Here is an 8,999-nt window from a genome sequence, read left to right as displayed (position 1 = left end):
GATTTTGGTCTTTTATTCACATTTCTTTCTACATTCGCAAACATTGAGTTACTGTCAACATTACATGTTAGCGTAAAGCATGAACTGAACCTGGCAGGGTTATAGGCAAAGGATTATTTTTCACGATCAAGAAGGATGACTACAATCCAAGACCATAGGAAGAAAACAAAGGACAAAGTGCCAAACTGATACTCTAGAATGAAGAAAAACAATTAAACTAAACATTTTTAGACAGAAACGTGAAAATACTTTAACATGGTATATACAACTAATGAGACATTCATGAATAAAACACACTACTAAGTCATGTAGTCACGTAAAATATCTGAAAATGAACATTTTCAGATACTTTAAGACAATATCTGCTTTGTATCACACCAATTTGTCCTTCATCTACTTCAAGAACATTCTTTTTACTTACTGCCCTTAAATACCAACCTATCATTTTATCTCCTCACCGGCTCGCTTTGCTAGTTTGAGAATTTACATTTACTCTTCAAAACATGGAAATCTTTCAGCTAATCAACACTGATCGCACAAATGATTCATAGGTCAGAACTACAGGGAGCAGCTTCTTCAAAAACATGACAAACTGATGGTCATCAGGTCTAAACTTTCTTTGTGTTCTTCCCAAACTGAAGAAGGCCGTTACACCATACAAAACTATATTCCTGTGTTAAGTGGAAACATTCAAATCAGACATTCTGACAATAGATGGCTGTTGGTGTATAGATGAGGTTATGTAAATTAGGTTGGAAAATCAGTTTGCTTCGTATTTGATAAACATCAAAAATTAACAACTCCACTTCTTCTCAGGCTATAAAGTTGTAGCATGCACTTGCTTTGAGTTTAATAAAAAATCCAGAACAGGTTAAGGACACATACACTTTGAAGCAAAAATGAGAGAAAGCGAGCAAGTCTTTAATTTTAGTGTAAAAACTGTTGCATATTTTCCGTTTTCTCTGTGTTGTAGATTGAGGCCAATTCGGCCTTTTCAATACCAGTTTCCAGTTTTCTTTTATTTTGAGCACTGGCCTGCCGATTTTACATTCAAACTTACGTGTGTTTTAATTAAACAAATAAATGGAAAAAAACTCTGACCGTAAAGAATAACATGTTGCATGTGGATCGATGGAGATAGCAGAAATTACTCAAAATAAAATAGTTTAAAAGATATAAAATCATTATGTTCAAACTACAAAGTACACCAGAAAGTGTTGATTTTTAATTCCAACAAACAGAAAAGGCAACTACCAAAAAGCCTAATTATAAAGGGACAACCCTTTTCAGGTCTCAAATCACCCCAAGGTATTATTTCGTTACAAGTCAGCCACAAACCAACTTTTGTCACTAAAAGAGAGAGAATTTTTTAGCCACAAGAAAAGAGGGATACAATAGAGAAGAGACGAAATACTACCGAACATCTGTTGTGTGCTGTGTGTATGTGTGTGTGGTCGGGGGCCTCTTATCTCTCCCTCTGTGGCCCGCTAAACATGACTAGCTGCCATCTTGGCTCACAGAGACAAGGTGGAGGGGGGTAGCAGCGGCTCCAGGCTCTCTGGCAAAAAAAAATAACGTACCACAAATATGGATGCTTAAAATGACACATTGAATAAAACCGCTGCGCAACAATATTTTTTTCTATTTTTTCCCCCCTAAAATTTTAGCTCTGCCCTAGTTGCGTGACAACGGGAGTGACCATTATGCAAGTTGACCGATTACAGAAGAAAGATGGCAGAATAACGCAACAAACACAAACAGAGCAGTGAAATTGGGTTAGGCAATAATGTCAAAAGTTTTGTTGTTTTTTTTCTCCCCCTCCGCAAATAAGCTGTTGCAACAAAGATGAAGCGAAGAAGCACTGGCAGGTGTTTTGGGCTGCGTTTTCCTCCGTGTCCACACCGAGTAACAAGTGTAGCCGTAACGGTTACTAAACTTGCGTCGCCGGACACAATGTAACAAACAAGCTCGTTACAAAAGCTCCCGTTAAAAAAGTAGGATACTCCGTGTCTATTAAACTATCAACATCGGCAAAAAAAAAAAAAAAAAAAAAAGTGAGGTAGAAGATGCCTGAAGTTGTACTTCGACAAACCGACACATAACCGCCCCGAGATGGTTAGGCGCTAACTCCGGGGGGGCTAATAAGTGGTCCTCGTTTGTACACAATAAGGATGGGAGCTGGGCTAACAGCCTAGCTGAACTTCTGTGTCCTAGCGCTGGGCCAACCTCCAACGGCTAGCACGGCTAATTAGCCTATCAGCGGTATTTCGCACGTCGTTCCGGACCAGGGAATGCTTCGCTCATCTCGGGTTATGCCTCTTTAAAACTCTTTACCCTCCACCCTAGAGCCCGACACAGAGACACTGATCTCTCCTGGTCAATTTAATAATATTTTTAAATGTAAAGTATGGCAGAAAAAATGTTTAAAAAAAAAAAAAACACGGTATATGGAGTGACCGCCTGGCCTCACAGCTTCCCCCCTCCTCTCCTCCGTCCCTTCCGTCCAATAAAACAAGCGACTACTACAAACACTTCTTGCTGCCCGGTTCTCCCACAAACAACAGCTACTGAGAAAATATATAGTTGTGTTTTATAACTTTTATGTAGAAATGTTTCCTTAAACTCGCGGGAAGCGTGTTTGGCTCTCTGTGCCAAGTGTTGTCCGCTGGGAATCTCCCTCGGAGAGCTCCGCTCATTCAGCAGCAGCAGTGACTCACCTCTACGATCGAGCCACCTCGTGTCTCCTGGAAGCTTCAACACAATTAGCTAACGGAGCTAACGCTTGCGATTTAAAACTGAATTAAGTCAATACCTCAGCGCAGAAAATCCATAAAGTTGTCAGGTGAACTGATTCGGGCACACATGAGCCCTCTGTGCCGTCCTGGGAATATTTCTTTCCACTTTTCAACTAACTAATGGGACCGCTGAGTGTGTGAGCGATGCAGCGGGTGGCAAAGCTAAACTTGCTATTGTTAGCATGTAGGCATGGCAGCTTCATGGACCTTCAATGACTTTATGTGTAAAAGGAGATGATAAAACAGACGCCGAATAAACGAGCAGTCATCGAAAATAGCCGTTCCTGCGAGTTAGCCCTGAAGGAAATGCCCGTCGGGTTCGGAAACACAGGCGCACGGTGCTTTAAAGAGTCCGATTGCGTTGAAAAGTATGGAAAACTTACTATTCAACGATAATATAAACTGTTTTAATTCAAAACCGCCGTACACTGAATTTCCACCCCATTCATGATACAGTGTGTTCGGGGAAAAAAATGTAAATGCACTTAATAAAAAAGAGGCATTTTGTTAGCTTACCCAACAAGCTCGGTCACTTCAGCCTTTTATCAAATCAACTCCTCGTTAGTACGGTACTATCTCCGCTTGCTTGGAAAAAAAAAATCCACCGTGGTCCTTTTTCAGTTCGAAATATAAATAAACAGAGGGGGAAAAAGTTCAAGTTTCTCTGTTTTTCAGGAAATATTTCTCCGGCGTATCTCGCATCCGCGACCTCGCCGACTAGTGTGCGTTGCTCTTCTCTCCTTTGTGTTAATTTCACTCAAATCGAGTTTAATCCGATCGATCCCTCGGCTGGCCGCGCTCCCGAGTCCTCCCCTCCAGACACTCGCTCACCTTCCTCGGCCAGGGGGGGCGCGCTCCCGAGGACCTCTCTTACAGATAAACAGGCGGCGTGCGCGGTCACTGACCCTGCCGTGCCCGATTGACGCTCTATCTGAGCTCCAGTTTGGGGATGCAAAATAAATGCATTGGCCTTCGTCTTGCGGTGCCTAGGTGTTCGAGAAGATTATTATTTAACTGTTTATTCACATTACCATATCATACAAACTTCTGGCACACAGAAAACCGTTTTAAGCATTAATTACATTTATATGAATTTATCAGAAAATCTCAATATTTTTGCCATTTTCTGTGCTCCATATACGGTATATTATTTTATTGCACTTAAGCAATTTTTTTTCTTTTACAATTAAAAGTGCTACTATAGCTTTAAATGTTGTGTTAGAAATTACAGTGGTAAACCTCAGCTGAATGTTGGTTTTCAGATTATGTCAGTAAAGCACATTTACAATAACCTGAAACAGGCCTATGTCTCTCTTACCAACATAAGTACATCGCACTGTAAATATTTCACTAAACCTATAGTTTACATTTATAGGTAGGTTAACAATTAAAAACAATCAAAAACAGAATATTGATTTCGTATTGGTTTTCCACATGCGCATTAATTATGTATGGAAAGGTTGACCTTAAAGGGAAACTACAGCAATTTTACATATCAAAGTTCATTTTCCGTATGTTGGGAAACACCACTGCACTCAGATCATTCAGAAAGTTTTCAGACCCTTTCAAGTTTTCCACGTTTTGTAATGATTCTCATCAATCCCCACACAGTTCCCTTCAAAGTAAAACAAAACAGTTTTTTTAAAGTGGTAATTTGTTAAAATAACATTCAATTAAACACTAAACTTTTCAGTTTGGATCAGCAAGTTAACAGAATATGCAACATCCATCAGTCAAGCATGACAATAGCAGCGGCATCCTGAGGAGACGTTCTTCTGAAACACCAGAGCGAGAGAGCAGAGGAGACTTAAACTCAGACAAAACTGGGGGCACCTTGGGACTCAGCGTGTTTTTTACACATACATGATGGTGATGGTAGTGTCATCCTATGTGGAGTAAAATTGTTTTTACTTACAGGAGCTAAAATCCAGTCAAGACCAGAGACAAAGAGAGAGAGAGATAAAAAATAAAAAAACAGAGACAAAGAGAGAGGTAAACACTGAGACAGACTCAAATAAAAAAGGACCAGGTGGAGATGCCTCAGGGTTAGGGTTAGGCACCAATTTCTTCCACCGGTGAGGTTTAGTAGTTTCGCACAAAATATAAACCACACCTGCAATAAAGTCTCTCAACATGCCATTTGAATTTGCGTTAGCAGACAGCAGAAGAACTGGAATGCTATTTGAACCAGAGAAGGAGAAAAAGAAGGAAACACATATAAAGCCAGATTAGATTTAAAGTAAAGTCAACAGAACACTTCATCAAGTTTTAAATACAAGACTTTCCTTCTCAAATTAGGAGATTTACTCAGCAATTTTAACACACACTCCCTAACACAACCATGTCAGTGGGCATAGTCCTCTGATGAAGTTTTTTTTTTCTTTCTTGACACAGAGACTAGAACACCAGTGTCTAAATTCATCACATTTACTTATCTACTTTTTAGATATAATGTCACAGAACCACGATTCATTAATAGCAAACAGACTCTAGCAAAGTATCGATATTGAATACTATCAAAGAACCAGTGGAGATTGAAAGAACGCAACAAAGAAGAACAAGCCCTTTCCTCACTGACTGGAGCAGAAGTGGCACCACCCTGTTTGAAGTACACAGTGAATTTTCTTATTGTGTTTGACCAATCTAAAGTGATGAAATGATGATGCGTATTGCAAAAAATATGAGGGACCTGCAGTAAGCTGATTTCCGTGACCGTGACACAATCTTTAATTTGCTTATCCTATTAATCTAGCCTTAGGAAAGACACGTACAAACACATCACCACACACATACGCATGCACTTTCTCTGATACACAGCCTGTCCTAACTCTCAAGTCTGTCTACTTTTTAACTTCCTTCTTTTTGCAAAGTATATAAAATTTCATAAGAATGTCCTAGTAAGATTGCTTCGTACTTATCTAGATAGTCAACAGAAAGTATTGAGTTAAAACTTATTAACATTTTTTTTAAAAGGATCTTATAAATGTACAAAACTATTGGCAAACCAGAAGCAACACAAAAGCTAGTCTCATCTCTGCTAAACGTTAGGGTCTCTGGGACCTTTAGGAATATATTCTCAGGATTAATGAGACAAAAGAGGAACTTTTCAAAGACGCGTGTCTTGCTACATCTGTTGAAAAACCCAAACAGTAAATGAAGTGGTAAAACATGGTCAAACATTGTGGTGGTGGCACTGCAGTGGTTTGGCAATGTTTTGCTGCTTCAGGATCTGGACAATTTATGATAATTAATGCATTTTGCTGTCCAGCAGAAAACCCTGATGAAGAATGTCCAGCCATCAGTTTGTGACATTGAGCTCATGCATATGTGGGGCTACGATGCAGGACAGTGGTTCAAAGTAAAGGTTTTCAAGTGGCCTAGTTCAAGTCTGAAGTTAAATTTGATTGACAAGCTGAAAAGGTTTTAGGAATAAGCAGGTAGAGTAGATCACTACTTTTTCGCACAAGGTCATGCTAGTTTGGATAGATTTTTTCTTTGGAGAAGCAAAATCAAAATTTGAAAGCAGATTTTTTGTAATTACTCAGATATTAATAGTCCTTTGATAGTTTAAAAATATTTAATCATCATCAACATCAATTGAAGAAAATCGGCAAGGGAGTAAAACTTTTTCACTGCACTGGGAACTAGAATCCCTGGACTTACAGTATATCATGTTTGATTGCACAATAAGGGTTTTGTTTTTTGTTTTAAATGTACTTTTTCCTAGTTTTCCAGAACTTTGCAGAGTATTTTCACCTGCAGCCTGTATTAATCAACGTCTTCATGCAAGTCTCGGTGTAAAACGAGGTCAACCTTACACAGTTGTCTCATAGTAAATCAGGCTAAGCTAATGAGGTTTCAATGTTTTCTTTGAAAGAAAATGCTTCATTCTTATTGCCATACTCCTTAGCCTACAAACGTGAAGAATACAAGAGATCGCCTCACATACAGAACAGAACCAGTCCAGTTGGAAATTCCTGCAGCTCCTTCGGTGTTTCTGTTTCCCTCTTGGCAGTTTCCACCTTGTTTTTACAGACATTTTGGAAAAATGCCCAGCTTAAGAAATGTCAGAGTTGTATCACATTTTTTCCAATTATTGATGCCTGCACTGCACTTTTTGTATCCCTTTCCTGACTGATACCTTTGTACAATGAGGTTCTTCATATTTTTTATAACTTCTCTGCAAAGGATGACTTTACGCAAATGTGGGAAAATCGTACTACAATGGATGAAGTTTATTTCAGTTTCACTTAATCGGTCTTCAATCTTCAGCTCTGTTTGATAGAGCTGAAGTCTCGACATTTTAATAATTTAAATAACAACCACCATACATTAGCCACATTTCATACAATGAAAAGGAAAAAGAAAATATGCTGGCACTTTAGCTATGCTAAAGCCTACCTAGCGTATATTAGCATGCACACATTAGCACCTAAATCATTATAAATCCAGTTCAAATTATGAAATCTTCAGGATAACCCATAGACAAATAACTATAACCTATTTCCTTATTCATGGTAGTTCACATTAATCATAAAAATGGGATACAATTCTTTTATAACTTGCACTGTCCAAATTTAAGACTCCAATCTCCTTTTTATCGTAGCTAAACTTCAGCTTGTAGATAGCAGGATGCCAGACAGATGAAGCTATGGGCTAGCAGAGTCATGTACATACTTGTGTCTTGGAAAAGGAACACATTAAATGTGATGTTCTCAGATATTATGAATTGTTAGTGCCACTGAAACGTTACTGTTAAATCAAAAGCCATTCCTTCATGGTCAAATGTTCATTGTTTATCGAAGTTGGAAGGACCACGTAGCTAGTCCAGGAGTCATTATTTGGACATTATTATACAAGGTTAATTAAAAATCCTCCAAAAAGGCATTTCCTGCAGCTTATAACTGATAGTATTCATAAGGACAGACCTCCCATCAGTTTTTCTTATCGCTGGGCAATCATGAATTAAAAGGAACAATTACGATCTGCAGCTGCTAGTAACAGTATTAATTTCATCTTAGCCTTTCCAGCTGCAAGGGTAAGAGGTCCACGGGCCATTAATAAAGGCGATGCTCCACTTAAAGGTTCCTGCAAATCATGACAGTGCAACAGTTGGCATGAATGAACAATGTCAGGATACTGCAGGCCACAGAGGTCAAGTGGATTTCATCCAGCATTGCTTTTATTGTGGACGCTTGTCTCTCCTTTTCTCCTGACAAAATTGGCTGCTGGGCCGGGAGAAACTGACGAGCAAGAGACGCTTTAGGAGAGAACACTTTCTACACCTTAAAGGAAATAATTACTGCACACTTGAATGTTCTTTTACAATGTAAAATCTTAAAATCGACTAAGACGCAATCTGATTTTTCTTTTATGAATTGCTTCAGCCCACTTTATACATTGCCACCAAGATTTGACTGATTCATCCCTATTGACTTTTATTTTTTACTACAAGCATTGCAATTCAATTCAAGTCCCAGCAGATACAAAATGTTTTTTTTCCCTTTGGTCAACTCATGCTGATGTTTGCTCCAGGATGGACTGTGACATTGTGTGAAAACGTATTTCTGTTTTTGACTGGATTGAACCTTTATGGCTCTTAGTTTGTAAATATGCAGCCAGAATTATGTCAAAAGTTCAGTAGCCGCTTGCTAGGTGACATGTAACTTAATGTTAATGGGACGTAGGCTTGTATTTGAGTGGGTTTTATTAAGATCCTGATTGATTAGAAATACTCCACAATCAGTTCAAACATGTGGAACCAGTGTTTGCTTTGGAAATCTCTCAACTGATATGTTGTATAATCGCCCCACCCAAGAAAAAGAACCAGTCAAAATCATCGATTTAAACCCCATATTAATGATATTCATCCCCATGATCGGTATAAAAGTCTGACAAGATCTGCGTGAGTCATGAAGGTTCACACTAAACCTGAACTGAACTGGCGACGCTGTAAACGTGTCGCAAACAAAAGGGCATTCTCACAGATCGAGGAAGCATTTCCGGGCAACATACATGTCTGAAAATGTTTCATTCATTAAGCAGTCTCTCACTCTGACCGACCCTCATCGGGGAATACATCCTCCATGACGGCTGAAGGTCAAACAGCACATTTCCGACAGTGCACAAGTCATTTCCTCCACATTTTAATGACTAAATCAGCCAGAAACCATGTGGAAAGCTTGCAGCTTAATGGACAGAGGG

At 39.0% G+C, this 8,999-nt stretch overlaps 1 protein-coding gene across 1 annotated transcript in view; it reads right to left on the bottom strand.

Moving 5' to 3' along the window:
• Positions 1-3,646, bottom strand: part of chd7 (chromodomain helicase DNA binding protein 7) — an 88,359-nt gene extending 84,713 nt beyond the window's left edge. The window contains exon 1 of the mRNA XM_032565126.1: positions 3,312-3,646. The gene's annotated coding sequence lies outside the window, so the exon portion shown is untranslated. The remainder of the gene's footprint in view (positions 1-3,311) is intronic.
• Positions 3,647-8,999: the final 5,353 nt, after the last annotated feature.

Source organism: Xiphophorus hellerii, chromosome 6 (assembly GCF_003331165.1).
Source record: "Xiphophorus hellerii strain 12219 chromosome 6, Xiphophorus_hellerii-4.1, whole genome shotgun sequence".
Classification (NCBI taxonomy): domain Eukaryota; kingdom Metazoa; phylum Chordata; class Actinopteri; order Cyprinodontiformes; family Poeciliidae; genus Xiphophorus; species Xiphophorus hellerii.
This window is presented reverse-complemented; position numbering and strand designations above follow the sequence as displayed.